Below are 23,585 nucleotides of genomic sequence, written 5' to 3'. Positions count from 1 at the left end.
AGCGCTGGCTACTCTGACCCCTCCTTCAGCTGAAGTCTAGTGAATGTCATCAAGCCGACTCTCCGTGTGTTTCCTCTGATCCGAAATTATTGAATGTATATGGTTTTAAACCCGACAATAAACACAACCAAATCGATGTTTAGGGCCTAAGATGCTCTCGACCGTCTGTAGGGCCTTATTGTTAAAATGAGTACCATTATCTGATCGAAAGAGTCCAGGAAAACCATGTGTAGGGATATAATCAGTCACCAAAGACTTAAAGACTTCCGAGTCCTCCCTAGCACACGGGTATGCTTCCGGCCAATGAGAGAATGAGTCTACAATGACCAGAAGGTATCTTTTCCCATTTAATTGTTATATCATGTCTGTGAAGTTGATGGTGATCTCAGCCCCTGACCAATGGATGAAATTCACCACGTCTTGGCTTAAGGGTTGGTTTGGCGTTGAAAAACATACATGTCTTACAGTCGTTGACGTGCCGCCACACAAGAGAAGACAAGTATGGGTGCCACCGATTAGTCAATTTAGTCATCATTGCCTGGGGGCCCACGGGAGCGGGTGAGCGGGCCTCCGTCAAGACAGACACCGATAACGGCCCCATGGGGAGTACAGGGCATCCCATGGGACCCACCCATACACCATCCCCTCGTTTTACAGCACCCCCATGCGCCCACATAGTCCGTTCCTCTGGAGAGGCCGACTGCTGAGCCTCCAGAACCACATCCACAGACAAACTCTCATGCACAGTCTCAGAGTGATGGGCAGTGGCCAATAGAACCAGATTAGAAGCATTATCGACTACATATCCAGCTACTGACTTGGCTAACTAGTCAGCCGCATGATTACCTGTAGCTGTAAAAGATGAGGACTTTGAGTGGCCAGGAATATTAATAATCGCCACCTGTGACAGAAGGAACATGGCTTCACGCAAGCGTAACATGATGTGTTTGTGTGCAATGGGTTGACCCTTGGCTTTAATGTAATCATTGCGTGCCCATTCATGAAGGTCAATGATAGCAGCTGAAACTGCATACACCGAATAACTATAAACAGTAACCGGATGACCTGCTGCGGTCTCCAAAGCCAAACAGAGTGCTCACACCTCAGCCGCTCGGGCAGACTGATTAGTAGTCAAGACAGAGGATGCACAATGCACAAAGTCATTTCCCCTGCTTTCCACTACGGCAGCCCCCGCTTAGAGACATCCCGAATGGTCTCTCCAACAACAACCGTCTGTAAACATAATGCGACCGGATGTAAGCGGTTTGGTAGCAAGGTCAGCAAGAACGTACCTTTGGTGATTAACTCGCCTAGCACATTCGTGGGGGCCTAAATGGGTGTTTCTGCCATGTTAATGCCTGTGTGAACGTAATTGATGTTCGGAGCTGTTAGGATACGTAAAAGTCTAGACTGTTGAGGAGATGATAAGGTAAATACTGACGAAGCCACATATGCCGATACCCCATGATCAGTCAGAACGTATAGGGGATGTCCCGTCACTGTATGTGCTGTATTAAGAAGCACTTTAGCGAGCCCTGCGGCATAACAAGTACAATCTGTTTGACGGAGTTCAACACTATCCAGTGTAACGCTGCAATACATGAATACCCGTCTAGTTGCTGAAACCTTCTGAAACAAAACAGCATTTACTCTGGTTTCTGAGTTTGGGTTCTGGAGTGAGATAAAATGGTTTTTCGATGTTCAGGTGACATGGACAGTCCTCTCGCTGACATAATACGGCCAAGAAAAGTTACTTCTTTTCGACAACACTGAAGCTTCTTTTTGGACACTTTGAAACCTAGATCATGAAGTTTGAGTAGGACCACCCTAGTGACCTCAAGACAGATTTCAGAAGTAGTTGCCGCAATACAAAGGTGGGGAGACAAAGTTGGAAACCTTCACGTGGTGTCTCCTGAGAGGCCGCTCGCTGCGGCCTGCGAATTCCAACAAATACCACTCAGAGCTGCCAACAAGGACCGTGGCACCCTACGTTTTCATCCAGCCGGAGACATTTGACTGCCCCTCACCTCCGACTACCCCCGGATGAAATAATCCGCGTTCCAGTGGCAGCTCTTGCGCTATCTGAGGGCAATCCTCAGGCGCTTGTAGTGCAAAACAAACAAACAAACAATACAAAGGTCATCCACACACTGTAAAAGAACAGTGTCATTAGGTAAAGTCAGGTCTTGTAACAGGTTCTTCAGACATTGATTAAAAATACCAGGTGAGTTTTTAAACAATTGTGGCAGGCGCTGATACTGCATATGGACACCGCTATAAGTGAAAGCAAAGTACTGTCTAGCTCAGTGCTTCTCAATTATTTTCTGTTGGGCCCCCCCTAGCAAGAAGAAAACTATTCGCGCCCCCCCCACTTCCCACCGTGACTATAAATAAGATCATTTTATAAAAGTGTTATAGGTACAACATGTGAAATGTTGCACTCTCACAAACATGACAGAAGTAACAATGAGAGCGCCACTGCCAGCTACTGTTGTGGATGCGCAATTACACTTTATACTAGTACGGCCAAATAAGATCCTGTTCCCCAGGGTTACACGCGCCCCCCCAGGTATCGCACCGCGCCCCCCAAGGGGGGCGCGCCCCACTATTTGAGAAGCACTGGTCTAGCTGAAGGATGTAAAGGTACACAGAAAAAAAGTGTTAGCTAAATCAATACAAGTGAACCATTGGTATACTGGACTAAATGTAGTGAACATTCTATGAAGGTCTGGTCATGGTAAGATCGGAGTCAGCGTTGCGTCATTTACAGGTCAAAGGTTATGTGCCATACGATAACTCTGTCCGTCTGCCTTAAGTACAGGTTGCAGTGCCGTGTCCCATTGTGAATCCGAAAGTTCTATCACACCTGCGTCCACTTAGAGCAGGGGTGGCCAACCAGTCAGAGACCAAGAGCCACATTTTTTACTGTGTTACCGCAAAGAGCCACATCACACACATACCTTTGCTCAGCCAGATTTATTGTAAATGTCCCACACCAGCAAAGTAATGACATAAATTGACTCCTACAGTACTAACAGCACTATTATCAACAATGAACATTGTGTGCACTGTCTCACACAGACAAACTCTCAGTTCAACCAAGTCCACAAACAAAAATATAATATTTTACAATAGCGTTTTTCTTTTACTATGCATGTTACTTAGTGGGACTTCTGGCATAAAATCAGAGCCTATTTTTGCGCAACTTTCGCTCCTTATGAGCTGTCATATATTATGAATGGCTTTTAACTAGCGCGCCCACCACGTGGGTGTACACCTCGCTCTCCTATTGGCTGCTCCCGGCTGAGCACTCTCGCCATTGGTCTGCCTCGCAGGGGGTGTGGCTTTTTCAGCCGACGCTCGATCTTTGGGATACTTTTTGTGTGCGCGACGCAGTTCATTGTCGCTTCTGGTTCACGGGAGCTCTCCCACTCTGTTAAAAACGTTTAGGAGGCAGTCAGTTTGAAATTGGCTTCCTTGTAAGCCATGAGTGGTTTTGCAGTCAAGTTTGATTCTTGTCACCTCCATGACCAAAATTTGCTCAGATAGAGAACGTTGAAAATTTACGACAATATGCGAGTAATCACGAAGGTTGAGCGGATAGCGATCCTGCTGCATCAGCATCTTCTTAAGTGCTCTAGGTCTGCATTCATTGAGGTCATTGAATCAAAACCATGCTCCGCTACGAACAGTATTTTTATTTTTTTTGCAGAAGAAAACTACCCCACTTTCAAGGTTTACTTTGAATTTGGAATGTTGAAGTTACAGTATCATCACATTGTAGAAACAAAACTATCTTTTATTTTTTATGAATTTGTCAAATTGTTCAAATTAATGTATTCCTTTTACTCTTAGTTTTATATCTTAGCAAATAACGTTTCTATTTTTTTGTCTTTTGAATTTGGAAAGCTGATTTTGTCATCAAAAAGACACAAACATTATTTTTCACCAAAAAAAGAGCTGTGTTGGAACCACCAAAAATATTACACGTTAAATCGGTTTAAAAACATGATTGATATCTTAAGGTTTGAGCAAATTAATAGTCTTTCACACACACCATATTTCTACTAATGTTTCTCAGATCCTAGATTCAATATATAAATAATTTTCATTAAAATGTATGTTTGAATAACACTCAATTTTTTATTGGATTTGCTAGCAAATTTAATAGACAAAAAATACATTTTTTCAAATTTCTTAGGCATGTCTTTAACTGTGAAGACATATTTTCCATGTTATTTACATCACATTATTGATTGTTTACTTTCTAATATCCTAATTTAGGCTCTACTATATCGAATAGAATTGTGAAGTAAATAAAATCTTCAACAACACTCAATTTGCTTATACAGTAATACCATGACACACAAGTGTACCAACATATGATAAAATTTGAGGTATGAGAAAAATTCTGAGCAATTTTTGACTTGAGATATGAGATATTTGAGATATGAGCACACCAAATGTTTCCTGATCGGTGGAAAATTAGAACAATTAAGATGTTTTTCCATTGTAACATTCTGTTTTGTTTTTTTTCTCGGATGGAAACGGATCAATTTGTATTTTGTTAATTTCTATGGGAAGAATTGACTTGACATATGAGTAAATTGACATACTAGCTCGATCCCACTGTAAATTCATAGCTTAATGTATTACTGTATTTGAATTAAAACACAAGATTTTCAGAATGCAAATTACAATAATACTTCGATTACAATGATCTTTCATATGGACATTGATAAAGCAAGCCAAGTCGTGATTGGCCACTGTTTATCACACCACATTTGCGTATTTTAAGTCTATCATTTCGACTAAATCTCTGGCAAGAAGCTGAACAGGAAAAGGGTCTATGACCGATGTGCCTAATTGTGTTTTTAAGATATTCCTGCCACAAATTGAGCAAAAACGGGCTTTTCTCCTGTGTGGTTTGTTAAGTCTTCTTTTTAGGTTCCCTTATGTGAATATGTTGGAACATTAACTGCGCCTGGAAAATGTTTTGAATTGCGTAGCTTGTTAATTGGGCTGTTGTAGCGCATCTGTGGCCACAGACGGAGCAGGAAAACATTGTTCTACAGTCTGGGTTAATAAGTATTCTTTTAAGCTTTCCCTTTGGGAAAATGTTCGACCACATCCTGAGCAGGAAGATGTTTTTTCGCCAGTGTGGGTTCTTGTGTGACCTTCTAAGTGGTGCTTTAGAGAAAAAGCTTTTCAACAGTGTGGGTTCCTATGTTTTTTCTTGTGTGCGAATGTTTGACCACAAACTGAACACGAAAACGGTTTTTCACCAGTGTGGGTTCTTGTGTGTATTTGTAAATCATGCTTTTGAGAAAAGGCTTTATCACAAATTGAACACGAAAATGGTTTTTCACCAGTGTGGGTTCTTGTGTGTCTTTTTAGATTTCCCCTCTCAGTAAATGTTTTACCACAAACTGAGCATGAAAATGGTTTCTCACCCGTGAGGGTTCTTGCGTGGAAGTCTCAGCTTGTTTTGTGTATGAACGCTTGACCGCAAACTGAACAAGAAAATGGTTTTTCACCAGTGTGGGTTCTTAAATAGGTTTTTAAGCTTTCCTTGTGTGTGAATTGTCGACTAAAAACTGAACACGAAAATGGCTTTTCACCTGTGTGTGTTCTTGTGTGGCTTTTTAAGGATTGCTGTTGAGAAAAGGCATGGCCACAAATTGAGCACGAAAATGTTTTTTCACCAGTGTGGGTTCTTGCATGTGATCTTAAGCTCTTTTTGTTTGTGAACGCTTGTCCGCAAACTGAACAAGAAAATGTTTTTTCACCAGTGAGGCTTCTTGTGTTTTTTTAAATTTCCCTTGTCATTAAATGTTTTAATACAAACTGAGCATGAAAATGTTTTTTCATCAGTGTGGGTGCTTATGTGGGCTTTTAAGCTTGTCATTTGTGTGAATCTTTGACCACAAACTGAACACGACAATGGTTTTTCACCAGTGTGTTCTCACATGACTATTTAAGTGTCCCTTCTGTGTGAATGCATGACCACAAACTGAGCAAGAAACTGGTTTTTCACCAGTGTGGTTACTTGCGAGAGATTTTAAGCTTTTTTTGTGTGTGAACACCTGACCGCAAACTGAACAAGAAAATGGTTTTTCACCAGTGTGGGTTCTTGTGTGTGCTTGTAAGTCTTGCTTGTGAGAAAAGGCACTACTGCAATTTGGATACAAAAATGTTTTTTCACCAGTGTGGGTTCTTGTGTGTATTTTAAATCTTCCCTTGTGTGTAAATATTTTACCACAAACTGTACATGATAAGGATTTCTCCCCAGTGTAGATCCTCATATGTCTTTTCAAATGAGACTTTTTCCCAAAAGTTTTTCCACACTGAAAGCATTTGCAAAGTTTGTCGCCCCTGGGATTTTTCTTGATATCTTCGACATCACCATTTTCAAAAAGCAAAAGTTGTTGTCATCTGATAAAGGAGCAATTAAATTTTCTGCTCGCTATCCTTCTATTGAGCTGCCACTCAGAAGCTCCGCCCCTCTGTTGCTCACACCCAGATCATCTTCACTCTTGAAAGGCTCACTAGTTGACCATTTGACACAGTCCTCATTTTTGATTGGAGGTTGCTCTTCTCTTTTGAACTGTTCAGGGAACTCTGGCTCCTCCTCTATAATTTGAGGCCAAGTTGAGGCCTTTCCAGGCTCCACCCCTACTTTAGCCACGCCCAGATCATCCCACTTCACGGCCTCACCAGGTGACCTGGTGACATCATGTTCCTCCTTTTGGATTGGAAGTTGCTCTTCTCTCATTTGTTGTTAAGGGAACTCTGACTCCTCTTCTTTGATTTGGGGGAGCTCTTTAAAGCCAAAAAACGTTTGCCCATCATTTTCCCTGAAACCTGCAAAGACAAAAAGTTCATATGCATCAGGACATGTACTGTATTTTCACGACTATTAAGCGTGTCCTGTTTTTTGCCGCAATGTCAATAACTAGTGCTATTGCTGTATTTTAGACACACAAAGGCCGGTTCTTCTTCTTCTTCTTCTTCTTCTTCTTCTTCTTCTTCTTCTTCTTCTTCTTCTTCTTCTTCTTCTTCTTCCTCAATTGGTTTTACGGCTGTTGGCAGACAACGTACTGTAGCAGTATCACCCTCTACTGTCTCAGTACCTCAAATTGCCAGGTTCTCAATTCAGATTTTATACAGAAGGGGCGATGATGTTAAATTTGGTCTCTTAATACCACAGCGTGAAGAGAGAAGCTCGAAGTCCAATTCGAATCTAGCTAGCCGTGACACTAAACGAAAAGCTACATTTTGAGGAAAAAGTTAGGCAATTTTAAGGACATTTGCCTTAAATGATACATTGGGTTTGGTCTCATTGCAAGTAACAAAAAACATATGTCAATATTTAAATATAAGGGTGTCTAAGGTTCATTTACAATTTACTGATCCCCAATCCCCCATATGATGACATGGAAGGTAGTGTGGCCGAGCGGTCCAAGGCGCTGGGTTTAGGCTCCAGTCTCTCAGGAGGCGTGGGTTCAAATCCCACCACTGCCAATAATTCATGCACTGTACATATTTATTTTGTTCCTAGTGCTTATGGCCCTTCACTAAACTGGAAGATAAAATGTGAAACTATTGGTGAGAGTGCTGAGTCCCAAACACTAATTGGAGTGTCACGTTTGCACACCACTGTGCCACTGATGGTGCCTCAAGCCTTGCGTTAATCATAATTAACTTTTTATGAGACCCAAATGGGGCAAAATTTGTGGTTTTGTTGATGGTTTGATGAATAGAGAGCAAAGCCAATGGGAGATCTTGGAGCCAAGACATTTTGCTGCCGTACATTATTTTTGACAATTTCCCTTTCATTCGTTCAACTTTACCTTGGCTTTGTTGGTGATAAATGTGGAGTATAGAATGTATTCTTTATACTTTCTATTCAGTATAATCACTAGGATAGAATTTTGGATAGATTAGTGGAAATTTCCATCATGACACTTATGAGTTAGGGGTGCGTGATATACCAAGACGCCCATTTCTTTGTTCACCTCTTCCCGCCTAAAGATTGTAACTAGGTCACATGACCCTTTGTTGGGTAGTTAGGGATTTGAACTGGTCAGGCTAGGGGATGAACACATCTCCCAGCGCTGGCTACTCTGACCCCTCCTTCAGCTGAAGTCTAGTGAATGTCATCAAGCCGACTCTCCGTGTGTTTCCTCTGATCCGAAATTATTGAATGTATATGGTTTTAAACCCGACAATAAACACAACCAAATCGATGTTTAGGGCCTAAGATGCTCTCGACCGTCTGTAGGGCCTTATTGTTAAAATGAGTACCATTATCTGATCGAAAGAGTCCAGGAAAACCATGTGTAGGGATATAATCAGTCACCAAAGACTTAAAGACTTCCGAGTCCTCCCTAGCACACGGGTATGCTTCCGGCCAATGAGAGAATGAGTCTACAATGACCAGAAGGTATCTTTTCCCATTTAATTGTTATATCATGTCTGTGAAGTTGATGGTGATCTCAGCCCCTGACCAATGGATGAAATTCACCACGTCTTGGCTTAAGGGTTGGTTTGGCGTTGAAAAACATACATGTCTTACAGTCGTTGACGTGCCGCCACACAAGAGAAGACAAGTATGGGTGCCACCGATTAGTCAATTTAGTCATCATTGCCTGGGGGCCCACGGGAGCGGGTGAGCGGGCCTCCGTCAAGACAGACACCGATAACGGCCCCATGGGGAGTACAGGGCATCCCATGGGACCCACCCATACACCATCCCCTCGTTTTACAGCACCCCCATGCGCCCACATAGTCCGTTCCTCTGGAGAGGCCGACTGCTGAGCCTCCAGAACCACATCCACAGACAAACTCTCATGCACAGTCTCAGAGTGATGGGCAGTGGCCAATAGAACCAGATTAGAAGCATTATCGACTACATATCCAGCTACTGACTTGGCTAACTAGTCAGCCGCATGATTACCTGTAGCTGTAAAAGATGAGGACTTTGAGTGGCCAGGAATATTAATAATCGCCACCTGTGACAGAAGGAACATGGCTTCACGCAAGCGTAACATGATGTGTTTGTGTGCAATGGGTTGACCCTTGGCTTTAATGTAATCATTGCGTGCCCATTCATGAAGGTCAATGATAGCAGCTGAAACTGCATACACCGAATAACTATAAACAGTAACCGGATGACCTGCTGCGGTCTCCAAAGCCAAACAGAGTGCTCACACCTCAGCCGCTCGGGCAGACTGATTAGTAGTCAAGACAGAGGATGCACAATGCACAAAGTCATTTCCCCTGCTTTCCACTACGGCAGCCCCCGCTTAGAGACATCCCGAATGGTCTCTCCAACAACAACCGTCTGTAAACATAATGCGACCGGATGTAAGCGGTTTGGTAGCAAGGTCAGCAAGAACGTACCTTTGGTGATTAACTCGCCTAGCACATTCGTGGGGGCCTAAATGGGTGTTTCTGCCATGTTAATGCCTGTGTGAACGTAATTGATGTTCGGAGCTGTTAGGATACGTAAAAGTCTAGACTGTTGAGGAGATGATAAGGTAAATACTGACGAAGCCACATATGCCGATACCCCATGATCAGTCAGAACGTATAGGGGATGTCCCGTCACTGTATGTGCTGTATTAAGAAGCACTTTAGCGAGCCCTGCGGCATAACAAGTACAATCTGTTTGACGGAGTTCAACACTATCCAGTGTAACGCTGCAATACATGAATACCCGTCTAGTTGCTGAAACCTTCTGAAACAAAACAGCATTTACTCTGGTTTCTGAGTTTGGGTTCTGGAGTGAGATAAAATGGTTTTTCGATGTTCAGGTGACATGGACAGTCCTCTCGCTGACATAATACGGCCAAGAAAAGTTACTTCTTTTCGACAACACTGAAGCTTCTTTTTGGACACTTTGAAACCTAGATCATGAAGTTTGAGTAGGACCACCCTAGTGACCTCAAGACAGATTTCAGAAGTAGTTGCCGCAATACAAAGGTGGGGAGACAAAGTTGGAAACCTTCACGTGGTGTCTCCTGAGAGGCCGCTCGCTGCGGCCTGCGAATTCCAACAAATACCACTCAGAGCTGCCAACAAGGACCGTGGCACCCTACGTTTTCATCCAGCCGGAGACATTTGACTGCCCCTCACCTCCGACTACCCCCGGATGAAATAATCCGCGTTCCAGTGGCAGCTCTTGCGCTATCTGAGGGCAATCCTCAGGCGCTTGTAGTGCAAAACAAACAAACAAACAATACAAAGGTCATCCACACACTGTAAAAGAACAGTGTCATTAGGTAAAGTCAGGTCTTGTAACAGGTTCTTCAGACATTGATTAAAAATACCAGGTGAGTTTTTAAACAATTGTGGCAGGCGCTGATACTGCATATGGACACCGCTATAAGTGAAAGCAAAGTACTGTCTAGCTCAGTGCTTCTCAATTATTTTCTGTTGGGCCCCCCCTAGCAAGAAGAAAACTATTCGCGCCCCCCCCACTTCCCACCGTGACTATAAATAAGATCATTTTATAAAAGTGTTATAGGTACAACATGTGAAATGTTGCACTCTCACAAACATGACAGAAGTAACAATGAGAGCGCCACTGCCAGCTACTGTTGTGGATGCGCAATTACACTTTATACTAGTACGGCCAAATAAGATCCTGTTCCCCAGGGTTACACGCGCCCCCCCAGGTATCGCACCGCGCCCCCCAAGGGGGGCGCGCCCCACTATTTGAGAAGCACTGGTCTAGCTGAAGGATGTAAAGGTACACAGAAAAAAAGTGTTAGCTAAATCAATACAAGTGAACCATTGGTATACTGGACTAAATGTAGTGAACATTCTATGAAGGTCTGGTCATGGTAAGATCGGAGTCAGCGTTGCGTCATTTACAGGTCAAAGGTTATGTGCCATACGATAACTCTGTCCGTCTGCCTTAAGTACAGGTTGCAGTGCCGTGTCCCATTGTGAATCCGAAAGTTCTATCACACCTGCGTCCACTTAGAGCAGGGGTGGCCAACCAGTCAGAGACCAAGAGCCACATTTTTTACTGTGTTACCGCAAAGAGCCACATCACACACATACCTTTGCTCAGCCAGATTTATTGTAAATGTCCCACACCAGCAAAGTAATGACATAAATTGACTCCTACAGTACTAACAGCACTATTATCAACAATGAACATTGTGTGCACTGTCTCACACAGACAAACTCTCAGTTCAACCAAGTCCACAAACAAAAATATAATATTTTACAATAGCGTTTTTCTTTTACTATGCATGTTACTTAGTGGGACTTCTGGCATAAAATCAGAGCCTATTTTTGCGCAACTTTCGCTCCTTATGAGCTGTCATATATTATGAATGGCTTTTAACTAGCGCGCCCACCACGTGGGTGTACACCTCGCTCTCCTATTGGCTGCTCCCGGCTGAGCACTCTCGCCATTGGTCTGCCTCGCAGGGGGTGTGGCTTTTTCAGCCGACGCTCGATCTTTGGGATACTTTTTGTGTGCGCGACGCAGTTCATTGTCGCTTCTGGTTCACGGGAGCTCTCCCACTCTGTTAAAAACGTTTAGGAGGCAGTCAGTTTGAAATTGGCTTCCTTGTAAGCCATGAGTGGTTTTGCAGTCAAGTTTGATTCTTGTCACCTCCATGACCAAAATTTGCTCAGATAGAGAACGTTGAAAATTTACGACAATATGCGAGTAATCACGAAGGTTGAGCGGATAGCGATCCTGCTGCATCAGCATCTTCTTAAGTGCTCTAGGTCTGCATTCTAGGGTAAAGGTCCAGTAACCAGTCCTTGGAATGAGGACTCGGTGACTGGTTACGACCCCGAGTTCTCTTTGGACAATTTGAAGAATGATTTAATACAAAAATGATTAAATACACACATATATAATAGTATTACAGAATAAACCCAACAATAAGAATTTCTTTTCTCATATTTAGATGTCATTTTTGATTGTTTTCACTTTTTTTAACCATTTTTAAACTAGAATGCAATTAAACACTTGTTGTTGTTAATATTTGAAATAGATGACAAAAAGAAAAATGGAATGAAATAAAAAGGAATTTTCCTATTTGAATATTTTTTGTTCCTTTTTCACAATGATTTTTAGGCCTGACCATGTTTTACTGTATTACTTCCGCCTTCATCAAAATGTCAAGGCATTTGCGGGACGTGTTTCAGAAAAATGATTAGTTTTTTATCAGATTCCGATCTTGTGAAAATGATGCGATTAGGCCCGATTTCCGATCAATTTCTATCGGAATTTTGATCAGAAGAATATGAAGTGAGAAAAGGTAACTTTTGCAGAATCAATAATTTTCAAGAACATTATTTCACACCAATGGTAACACTTGGAAGTGGGGTAGTTTGCTTCTACAAAACAAGAACTGATGTTGGTAGCAGAGAATGGTTTCGATCCATTGACCTCTGGGTTATGGGCCCAGCACGCTCCCGCTGCGCCACTCTGCTTCTTCCATCTTCAGCTATCAAATCAAAGCACATATACTGAGGAATCGTGGGTATTCTCACCTGCTGACGGAGCTCCTGTGGACCACCAGGGCAAGAACCTCGGTCTCGGCCGGGGACTGTCATGAGTTAGTCCTGCTATTCACAGAGTCATCCATTATGCCTTTAAAAATTTCCATTCCAATGAAAAACTCGGTACGAGACATTCGGCGCCAGGATTTACGAAACAATATACCATGTTGTATTTAAGTTTATAATACCCCACCGACGAGTCGTTACCTTATCTTGGTGGTGGGGTTTGTGTGTCCCGGTGGTGGGGTTAATCAGCCCCAGTGATCCTTGGAGCAATGTTGTCCGGGGCCTTGTAGCCCTGGTAGGCTTACCCATGGCCAACTGGTCTGATGTGAGGGATTAGACGAAGAATGGCTCAAAGGACCTCTTATGATGGGCAACATTATTGGATGAAATCTTCCCTCACCCGGACGCGGTTAGGAAAAGAGCCTAAGCGTAAGGTTGAGAAATCCCGGCTCGACATAGTTTGGCTCTGGAGTTGCCCGCGGGACAAAATGGTTGCGTCCCTCCATCTTAGCATCTTAGCTACCGGATTGTTGTTTGTGTGCATGCACAAAACATCAGTTCAGAATACCCCTTTTGGAGTCTTTGGAGGGTGTGCTGGAGAGTGCTCCTTAGGGGGACTCCCTTGTTCTGCTGGGGGACTTCAATGTTGATGTGAGAACTGGAGGGGGTGATTGGGAAGAACGTCCCCCCCTAGATCGAAACCCGAGTGGTGTTCTATTGTTGGATTTCTGCGCTCGTATTGGATTGACAATAATGAACACCATGTTCAAGCATAAGGGTGTCCATATGTGCATTTGGCACCAGGACACCCGCATGTCTTGAATATTTGGGTAAAGAGAGGGATGGAGCTCTCAACCAATCACAACTTGGTGGTGGGTTTGCTCAGATGCCAGTGCAACCCGGGAGACTTAAACGTTTCGTTCCCCTATTAGAAGGACATTCAATTCCCACTCACCGCTCCCCACTCGACCTCATCCGTTCAAGCTCTCCGCTCGCCCGTCCATCCCCGCATCTCCATGCTGATTGGCCCGACAGTCGCACCCGAGCCAATGCCAACACATTGCTCTTTATCTCATTTAGGCAGAGCATGGTGCTGTAAATGCCAAAGTCGTGGGTTTGACCGCTCAACAGGCACGGCCTCTCTAGAACACAGGTGTCAAAGAGGCAGGCCGGGGAAAAAATCTGGCCTTCTGCATCATTTTGTACCGTTTGACACCCTTGCCCTAGAGTAAGTTAAGATTGCCTAAAATGATTCATTTTGCCGCAAAGTAAGAGTTTAGCGAGCTGACATTTGCAATTGCGGTCATCACACAAAAATCATGGCCATTTCGCACATGGCTGATTAGCTCAGTTGGTCAGAGTGAGGTGCTAATCATGCCAAGGTTGTGGGTTTAACCTCCATATGGGCCATGACAACTCCAAAGTCAATTGAAATTACCTAGTCCAACTTCTTTTGCCTTAACATAAGTGTTTAGCTAGTTGACGTGTTGCATTTGCTTCATTATGAAAATATATGGACTATGCAGCACATGGCCTGTTAACTCAGTTGGTCAGAGTGTGGTGCTAATAACGCCAAAGTCGTGGGTTCAACCCCCACATGGGCCATGTCCTCTTTGTAGTACTTGCCTAATAGAACTTATGTAGCCCTAACTTAACATAATATCTTGTCTTGATGTTTCTTCAGTTTCGAGGATCGGGTAATTTCTCTGCTCCACAAGGCAGAAGATGCCACCCAGGATGTGAATCATCTCAGTGAGGGAATATTAGCTAGGTTTGTTCCCACCACATTTCTGTTCTTCCCATAATTGTTGTGAAATTAAATTTGTCTTCATATTCAAGCGGTCAGAAAAGTGCTCCTCAACTTTGCTTAGCCTCCAATGAGGAAGCCTGTAGAAAATCATAATAGGATTACTCTTAATAGTTGTCAAAAGTGCAAAAATCTCCAAATAAAGATGTAAAAACCCTTAAATTTGAAACAACAAAATGCTGTACCGGAGTTGTTTATCTGTCTGGTAAGTTGACTGAGCTACCTTGCTAATGCTAGTGGGCTATCATTTTTAACCTTAGCTTTTCATATTAATTGTTAGCTTGCATGAACACGAGATGAGACACAATTGGCGTATGTTCTAGCACTGAGCCTTGTGGTACCCCCCAAAACTGTTTTTCTGTTAGTCTGATTCAATCCAATTCAGCGCGCTTGGTGAGAAATTAAAATTAGACAGTTTAGTTTGCAGTGTCTGGTGGTTAAAGGTGTCAAATGCCTTTTTGAGATCAAGAAAAACTGCACCAATGACCCTGCCTTTATCTAGTTTTGATTTTCGATTTTGTCAAAAAGGGGCACATTGAACTTCATCTGTTATAGATTTATCTTTAAAAAAGAGTATTTCTTTATGGCAAGTAATAGGTTCACCAATAGGCATTCACAAATGCACACATAAATAAAACAGGCATCTGAGTCATAAGCGGTGTCGTGCAAGAGAGAATCGATCCTAACTCGTCTCTGTCCCAGATCATTCTGTCGAATCGATGCCTCTCTTGCTTATTTATTACATAAAATTTATAACATGCTGCGGGATAGACTAAGCCAACTGGCTTAATAATTGTTTGTTTATGTCGAGCCAGGTGGCCAAACTGGTATTACAATTGTTTGTTAAGATCGTAGAATGTAAGATAGACAAGTCAAACTGGTTTTACTATTGTTTGTTAAGATCGTGGAATGCAAGATAGGCTAACAAGCTGGCCTTGCAATTGTTTGCTTGTATTGTGCGATGTGGCCAACTCGCTTAGTAATTGTTTTTTTCGAATTGCGTGATGTAAGATAGGCTGCAGCATTTTGTGTGAGCTATAAAAAATATTGTTTGTATACAACTTAGCCCTGCAAATGTCTAACCATATCAGCCTAAACTTTTATACATAAACTTGTGCTACACATGGCCTGTTAACTCAGTTGGTCAGAGTGTGGTGCTAATAACGCCAAAGTCGTGGGTTCAACCCCCACATGGGCCATGACCATTTTGATGTTTCCTCAGTTTCTGTGATTTGGTAATTTCTCTCCTCCACAAGGAAGGAGATGCCATTCTGGATTAGAATCATCTCAGTGAGGGAATACTAGCTAGGTTCGTTCCCACCACATTTCTGCTCTTCCAAAATTGTTTTGAAATTAAATTTGTCTTCATACTCAAGCGGGCAGAACAGTGTTTCTCAACTCTGCTTAGCCTCCAATGAGAAAGCCTGTATAAAATCACAATGTGGTTACTCTTAATAGTTGTCACAAGTGCAAAAATCTCTAACTAAAAATGTAAAAACTCTTAAACTCGAATCAACAAAATGCAGTACCAGAGTTGTTTATCTGTCAGGTAAGGTGACTGAGCTACCTTGCTAATGCTAGTGGGCTAACATTTTGAACCTTAGCATTTCATAATAATTGCTAACAAGCACGAACATGAGATGAGAGACAATTGGTATATGTTCTATCAATATTACAACACATCACTAAATATTTATAGTTGAGGATTGTGGTCACATTTTTCACTCATTCATGGATATCTTTTTAACTTTACGCAAAAATCTAAGATTACCACGAATGACATAGAACCCTTCTTTAGAGAGCAATTACTTGTCCAAGATGCTAAACAAAAACTGCATAAGCTGATGACAACACATTTTTTTCAAAATTGAATTTAATTTTTACAAATGGAAGTATGGTACTAAAACCATAAAGAGGTAATTAAATCTTAAATGGCCATCCATAATGATTTATCACATTTCCCTTCCCAATACTTGTATGAGACCAACGAAAACGGCGACCAAGTGGTCCTCGGAAAAGGCATGTACGGGGTGCTCTATGCCGGCAGGGGCGTTAGTAACCAAGTGCACATCGCCATCTAGGGGATTCCAGAAAAGGACAACTTGTGAGTGGATTGTTTGTCCATCCACTTGACAGCCACTAACAAACACTCCGTGGACAGTTATTCCCAGCCGCTCCACGAGAAAATCTGCCTGCACAAGCGACTGTGTATCTGGGCTCCCTCAGTGAGGACTCTTTCATCAAGATCTTCATGTAAGAAGTCCCAGGAGGTTTGTAGAAAAAGCAGCGTTGATGGATTAATCCCATCAGAGTGTCCCGAGAGACTGGAGCCTAAATCCAGCGCCTTGGACTGCTCGGCCACACCACCATAAATGAGGGTGATAGAAGGTTTCCACAAACCTACAGCAATCTATCCCAGATCTCTGAGGGTGCAGTGAGACACCTGGCTGACTTGCAGGCAGGCACGCCCCAATTCCCACGAATGCTAATCCTCAAGAAGATTTTTATTGTTTAAAAACAGTAACATCAGTGTTAAGTTAATTTTTTTTTTAACCTATGAAAATATACGCAACAATATTAAATTTGACAGTGATAGGCAATTCCACATTGGAAATGTTTCTTTTTTTCCAAATCTAAAAAAAGCATTTTAGTAACACACTATTTAGAAGCATAACCCCAAAATGTTGGCTTCAGAGATTTAGCAGCAAAAATCTTAAATCATATCACAGAGACAATTGCACATTTGTCGAGCAATAAATATAGGCCCGTTTTCAATATCAAATTGTTAATGTTGAACTTTTTTTACTATACAGTTTCTGACATAAATCTGATCAGACTAACTAAAAAGGTTAGATGATATCTATATATTTAAACAACTGCAAACATTGTGCGGCATACGTTTGTAACGTTTATAAAAAGTTTTAGAAGATGCACACGGGTAGTATGCTTGTGACAGCTTTCTGACATGTGGGACAACTATTGAACCTCTGTAATATAATGGTTCAATAGTTCCCAATCCACCCATCTAATATGTAGCTTCCCATACCGGGAGTCGAACCCGGGCCACCTGGGTGAAAACCAGGAATCCTGACCACTAGACCATATGGGATATATCATGACATGCTGATCCAGATCAAGTAAAAGCATGAAGTTTGGATGATAGACTCATGAAATTACATTGGGACCTCGCTACTTCGCGGTTCCACCATCGCGGTTCCACCATCGCGGCTTCAGAGCTTCACGTTTTTTTTAAATGAAAAAAAATAATAATAATGACAAATATTAAATTAAAATTAGAACTTACCTTATTTTACAAAATTTGAGAACAAATATTCAATTGGAATTAGTAATTGCATCCTTTTTTAACATTTTTAGACACAAAGAATGCACATATGCGCAAAGCATCACGGGCATAAACGCAACCTGATTGGCCAGCTGAATACTCACTGAACTACTCGACTCCCCATTGGCCCATTCACTACAGTGGTCCAAGCTTCTCCCGATGCCCATTCTCAGTCCATGCTTATCTTCTGCTATACAGTACGCTTCTCGCCAAGTCAAGTGTAAAAGTTTTGTGATGCCTCCCAAACGCTCTTTATCCCTTGGTGCATCTAATGAACCGAAGAAAAAGCGAAATATGTTAACAATTAACGAAAAAGTGAGTCTATTGGACAGGTTGAGAGCATGAAATAGCTACGCGAGCGTAGCCAGAGAATCTGGTTGACAATGGAGGGTCTCACCTCCTCCATTGAAGAGCCCGACGAGACCTTCAGCATCAAATCTTATTGGAAGGACTAAAGCTGACGAAGGTGGCCTTACATTGCATAATTTACAGGACCTCTTCAATGTTGCCAAAGACCTCCAAAAAAGGGCCAAAGAAATTGATGATAACATGGTAAGGGCCGTCGAATTCAGCAATTGTATTGATGACGTCATGGCTGTTTATAGGCGTTTATATATATATATATATATATATATATATATATATATATATATATATATATATATATATATATATATATATATATATATATATATATATATATATATATATATATATATATATATATATATATATATATATATATATATATATATATATATATAATCTTTCAATTCCCTCCTATTGTAAGTATAAAATTATTATTGTTGTCCGGGCCATTGTAGCCCTGGTAGGGTTACCCATGGCCAACTTCTGATGTGAGGGATCAGACGAAGAATGGTTCAAAGGACCTCTTATGATGAGCAACATCATTGGACGAAACAGGAAACAGCCTGAGCGTAAGGTTGAGAAACTCCAGCTCGACCTAGTTTGGCTCACCTCTACACACAGCTTGGGTTCCGGTACCAATCCTCTCGAGGGGGGTTGGACACTCTTCCACTCTGGAGTTTTCCGCGGGACAAAAAGGGGTGCATCCTTTCATCTTTGGGTGGGGGGACGGAACCTAATTGTTGTTTGTGAGCATGCACAAAAGCAGTTCAGAGTACCTTCCCCTTTTGGAGTCCTTGGAGGGGGTGCTGGAGAGTGCTCCTTAGGGGGACTCCCTTGTTCTGCTGGGGGACTTCAATGTTGATGTGAGAACTGGGGGGAGTGATTGGGAAGAACGTCCCCCCTGATCGAAACCCGAGTGGTGTTCTATTGTTAGATTTCTGCACTCGTAGTGGTTGACAATAATGAACACCATGTTCAAGCATAAGGGTGTCCATATGTGCATTAAGCACCAGGACACCCGCATGTCTAGGATACTCGGGTAAAGAGAGGGACGGAGCTCTCAACCAATCACAACCTGGTGGTAAGTTGGCTCCGAAGATGGGGGCAGATTCTAATGCAGCCCGGGAGACCTAAACGTTTCCTTCCTCTATTTGAAAGACATTCAATTCCCACACGCCGCTCCCTGCTCGACCTCACCTGTCCGTCCCTGCATCTCCGTGCCGACTGGCCCCACAGTCGCACCCGAGCCAATGCCAGCACGTTGCTGGTTATCTCTTTTAGTCAGAGTGTGTTGCTGTAAATACCAAAGTCGTGGGTTGGACTGCTGAACGGGCACGGCTTCTCGAGAACACGTGTCAAAGAGACACCCTGGGGAACAGATCTGGCCTGCTGCCTCATTTTGTGCAGTTTGACACCCTTCCTCCAGAGTAAGTTATGATTGCCTAAAATGATTTATTTTGTCGTAACATAACAGTTTAGCTAGCTGACATTTACAATTGCGGTAATCACACAAAATTCATGGTCACTTTGCACATGGCTGGTTAGCTCGGTTGGTCAGATTGAGGTGCAAATAATACCAAGGTTGTGGGTTTGACCTCCATATGGGCCAAGACCTCTACAAAATCGATTGAAATTACCTAGTCCAACTTCTTTTGTCGTAACTTAAGTGTTTAGCTAGTTGACGTATTCCGTCATGATGCAAATACCTGAATTGTGCAGCGTGAGGCCTGTTAACTCAGTTGGTCAGAGTGTGGTGCTAATAATGCCAAGGTCGTGGGTTCGACCCCACGTGGGTCAGTACCTCTCTGTAGTAGTTGAAATTGTGAAATACAACTTATTTTGCCCTAACATAACATAATATATTTTCTTGATGTTTCCTCAGTTACTGTGATCTGTTAATTTATCTGGTCCACAACGCAGAAGATGCCACCCAGCATGTGAATCATCTCAGTGAGGGAATACTAGCTAGGTTTGTTCCCACCACATTTCTGTTCTTCACAAATTAATGTGAAACTAAATTTGTATTCATACTCAAGCGGGCAAAACAGTGTTTCTCAACTATGCTTAGCCTCCAATGACGAAGCCTGTAGAAAACCATAAAATGATTACTCTTAATAGTTGTCACAAGTGCAAAAATCTCAAAATAAAGATGTAAAAACTCTTAAATTCGAAACAACAAAATGCTGTACCAGAGTTGTCTATCTGTCTGGTATGTTGACAGAAGGACCGAAGTTGGGCAACCAGCACCCCCCCCCCCCCATAGTTAAATCACTGTTGTTTTGGAGTCATGAGAGACACTAATGCTAATCCTCAAGTAGATTGTCAATTTTTAGTGTTGAAAAATAGAAATATCAAATTAAATTAATACATTTTTTAACCTAAGAAATATAACAGTCAGTATTAAATTTGACACTTATAGGCAATTTCAAATGTTTTTTTTCCAAATAACAACAAAGCAATTTAGTAACACACTATTTTGAAGCATAACCCCAAAATTTTGGCGTCAGAGATTTAGCAGCAAAGATCTAAAATCGATGAACAAAGTCAATTGCACATATGTCAAGCAATAAATATAAGCCCCTTTTCAATTTCAAAATGTCAATGTTGAATTTGTTTAACAATACAGTTTCTGACAAAAATCTTAACAAATTAACTAAACAGATTAGATGATATCTATATATTTAAACAACTGCAAACATTGTGCGGCATACGTTTGTAACGTTTAAAGAAAGTTTTAATTTGAAAAGATGCACACTGGTAGTACGCTTGTGACAGCTTTTTGACATGTAGTATGATTAACTATGTTTTTATAATATAAAAAATCCACAAAAACCTACACTGGTGAAAAATCCATTTTCCTGCTCAGTCTGTTGTCAAAAATTCAGTTGCCAAAAGACCTTAAAATCACACAAAATAACCCTCACGGGTTAGACATATTTTCTTTGTCAGTTTGTAGTTAAACATTCAATTCGAAGGCCCATTTAAAGCCTCACAGAACGAATCCACACAGAGAAAAAAACTTTTTTACCCTGCCCAGTGTATCATCGAACATTCAATCAAAAGAACACAAAATCTCATACTGATAAAACAAAAATTTCTTCCTGCTCGATGTGTCAAAGTAACATTAGCTATTCCCTAAAGTGCCAATATAAATTTGACATGGTATGTCGTATTTGTGTTTTTCATTGAAGTGGAAGTTTTTAACTGCAAAATGGATGAACTCACCGTGAATGTAATAGTCTACATTCGAGACCGAGATGCTTGTGCTGGTGCACAGTAAGAAGAAGCAGAGTGGCGCAGCGGAAGCGTGCTGGGTCCAAACCCAGAGGTCGATGGATCGAAACCATTCTCTGCTATTTACAATCAATTTGTTTTTTGCAGAAGCAAAATACCTCAATTATTGTGTTGCAGTTGCTGTGAAAATCTGATCTTGACAATTATTAATTCTGGAAATTAATACTTCACTTCACATTCTTCTTATGGATTCCCACCGATCAAAAGTTGTATCAAAATTTAACGGAAATCGGGCCCAATGCGTCATTTTCAGAGTATTGGAATGCTATTGGTTCCCTGAAAAAAAACCACGCAAGCCCTGGGAGAACATGCAAACTCCACAAAGCTGGACCGACCTGGATCTGAACACAGGACTCCAGAGCTGTGAGGTCGACGCGCTAACCACTCGCATCACTGGGCTGCTACTTAGTTCTTATTTATTGATTATTTATTTGTCTGTTTGTTGTTATTATTTGTGCGCTACATGGTGAAAGCATTAAATCTCATTGCACTTGTACGACAGTAGTGGGCCGTCAGGGCCTTCCAGGCCTTCTCTGCTAGCCTAAGAAATATCTGAATCATATATTATATTTTGTCCATCAATACTAAATAATTCCAAATTGTCTGTTAGCTTCCTTTCCCCCTGGTTGCACTGCCTGGGCGTGTCTGAATGCCCTGCCCACAGAGACTCGAGTTGGAAAACAAGATGGTGACATACTCCTGTCACAAAGGAGAGTGAAATGGTATGAAAAGATCAATCTGGAGAACTACTATTAAGAAGATGTGTGGTATCCTGACATTCGGAATTCACTGGGTCTAGACGTCATACTTAAATCTGCAGTTATGCAGATGACATGATACCTTTTAAGGGTAATGAAAATAACAGTAGGCGATATGAGATCAAAATCAGTGCAATTCAAACCACATGATTCAATCTGGGGTGGAGGTGTTCCACGTGACCATAAGTTTTGGTCCACCCCCCCAGAAAATCATACTGTCGCAACTTTGCCAACTTCGAGTGGGTAAAATTACATTGAACTGTTACATGTGTGTGATTTACCCAAACTGTCAAGGCCCTACAGGGTATAGCAGATGATTTAAACGCCCTAAGGGAAATGGAGTTGCAGGACCAGATGGTCCTGGATCTGATAACAGCCAAGGATGGAGGTGTGTGTGCCATGAAGGGAGAACACTGCTGCACCTTCCTCCCAGATGAAGCCACTACATGACTTGTGCGATAGCTGAAATGAAAGCCTTGTCCAACACGGGTCGTGGTTCTCAATTCTGTTTAAATTTGCAACTGCCTCACTTGCGATTTTATTCCTGTTCATAAAGAGGGACGCAGGGGAATTTTTCTCGAATAACCCTAAAATTACTTCGAGTTTTTTGCCTCTGCCTTGAAAAGTGATTTTATTGTTTTCCATACCTCTTGATAAATAACTGCTGATGATATTTGTATTCTAGAACCTGGATAGGAGGGATATAAATTGATGTATTTAATGAAAATTCTTTCAAAATTACTATAGGGTGGAAATGTGGAGTATAGAATGTATTCTTTATAATCTTATTCAGTATCGTCACGAGGTTTGAAATTTAGATAGCCTAGAGCAGTGGTCTCAAACCGGTCCTCAAAGGGCCGCAGTGGGTGCAGGTTTTCATTCCAACTCAACAAGGATACCTTTTGCAAGTGCAATCAGTTAATTAGAGTCAGGTGCTACTTATTTTAAAGACACCTGATTGGTTAAAATGTCGGCACTGGATCGGTTGGAACAAAAACCAGGACCCACTGCGGCCCTATGTGGAACCGGTTTGAGACCACTGGCCTAGAGGGAATTTCCATGATGATACCTATGGGTTCGGGGTGCATCACATACCATGACACGCCCATTTCTTTGTTCACCTTTTCCCGCCTAAAGTTTGTACCTATGTCACATGACGTTCTGTTGATAAAACTAGCTCATCTGTTTGGGAATTCGAACTGGTCAGGCCGGAGGATGGACACATCTCCCAGTGCTGGCTATTCTGACCCCCTCCTTCAGCTGAAGTCCGGTAAACCTCATCATGACTGACTCTGTGTGCTTCCTTTGATCCGAAGTTATTGGATGTATACTACCAGATGAGCCCTTGCTTTGTCCAATTGTGATCTATTATGTGGGTTGATAGGTCACATGCTTCACCTGACAAAAAAGTGTCACTTTGTGGATACCCATGGCTTGTTGGTCTAGTGGTATGATTCTTGCTTTAGGTGCG

At 42.0% G+C, this 23,585-nt stretch overlaps 1 protein-coding gene, 5 non-coding genes and 1 pseudogene across 6 annotated transcripts in view; 4 read left to right on the top strand and 3 right to left on the bottom strand.

Moving 5' to 3' along the window:
* LOC144213358 (uncharacterized) overlaps positions 1-23,585 on the top strand; it is a 150,885-nt gene that overhangs the window by 68,414 nt on the left and 58,886 nt on the right. The gene's annotated exons all lie outside the window — the stretch shown is intronic.
* Positions 5,209-23,585, bottom strand: part of LOC144213924 (uncharacterized) — a 38,693-nt pseudogene continuing 20,316 nt past the window's right edge.
* On the top strand, positions 7,443-7,524 carry trnal-uag (transfer RNA leucine (anticodon UAG)). The gene has a single exon. It is a non-coding gene; the product is annotated as a tRNA-Leu (tRNA).
* Positions 12,397-12,468, bottom strand: trnam-cau (transfer RNA methionine (anticodon CAU)). The gene has a single exon. It is a non-coding gene; the product is annotated as a tRNA-Met (tRNA).
* On the top strand, positions 14,075-14,148 carry trnai-aau (transfer RNA isoleucine (anticodon AAU)). The gene has a single exon. It is a non-coding gene; the product is annotated as a tRNA-Ile (tRNA).
* On the top strand, positions 15,476-15,549 carry trnai-aau (transfer RNA isoleucine (anticodon AAU)). The gene has a single exon. It is a non-coding gene; the product is annotated as a tRNA-Ile (tRNA).
* trnae-uuc (transfer RNA glutamic acid (anticodon UUC)) lies at positions 17,388-17,459 on the bottom strand. The gene has a single exon. It is a non-coding gene; the product is annotated as a tRNA-Glu (tRNA).

This window comes from Stigmatopora nigra, chromosome 20 (assembly GCF_051989575.1).
Source record: "Stigmatopora nigra isolate UIUO_SnigA chromosome 20, RoL_Snig_1.1, whole genome shotgun sequence".
In the NCBI taxonomy this organism is placed as follows: domain Eukaryota; kingdom Metazoa; phylum Chordata; class Actinopteri; order Syngnathiformes; family Syngnathidae; genus Stigmatopora; species Stigmatopora nigra.
Note: the sequence above shows the minus strand (reverse complement) of the source record. Positions and strands in the feature narration are given on the sequence as shown.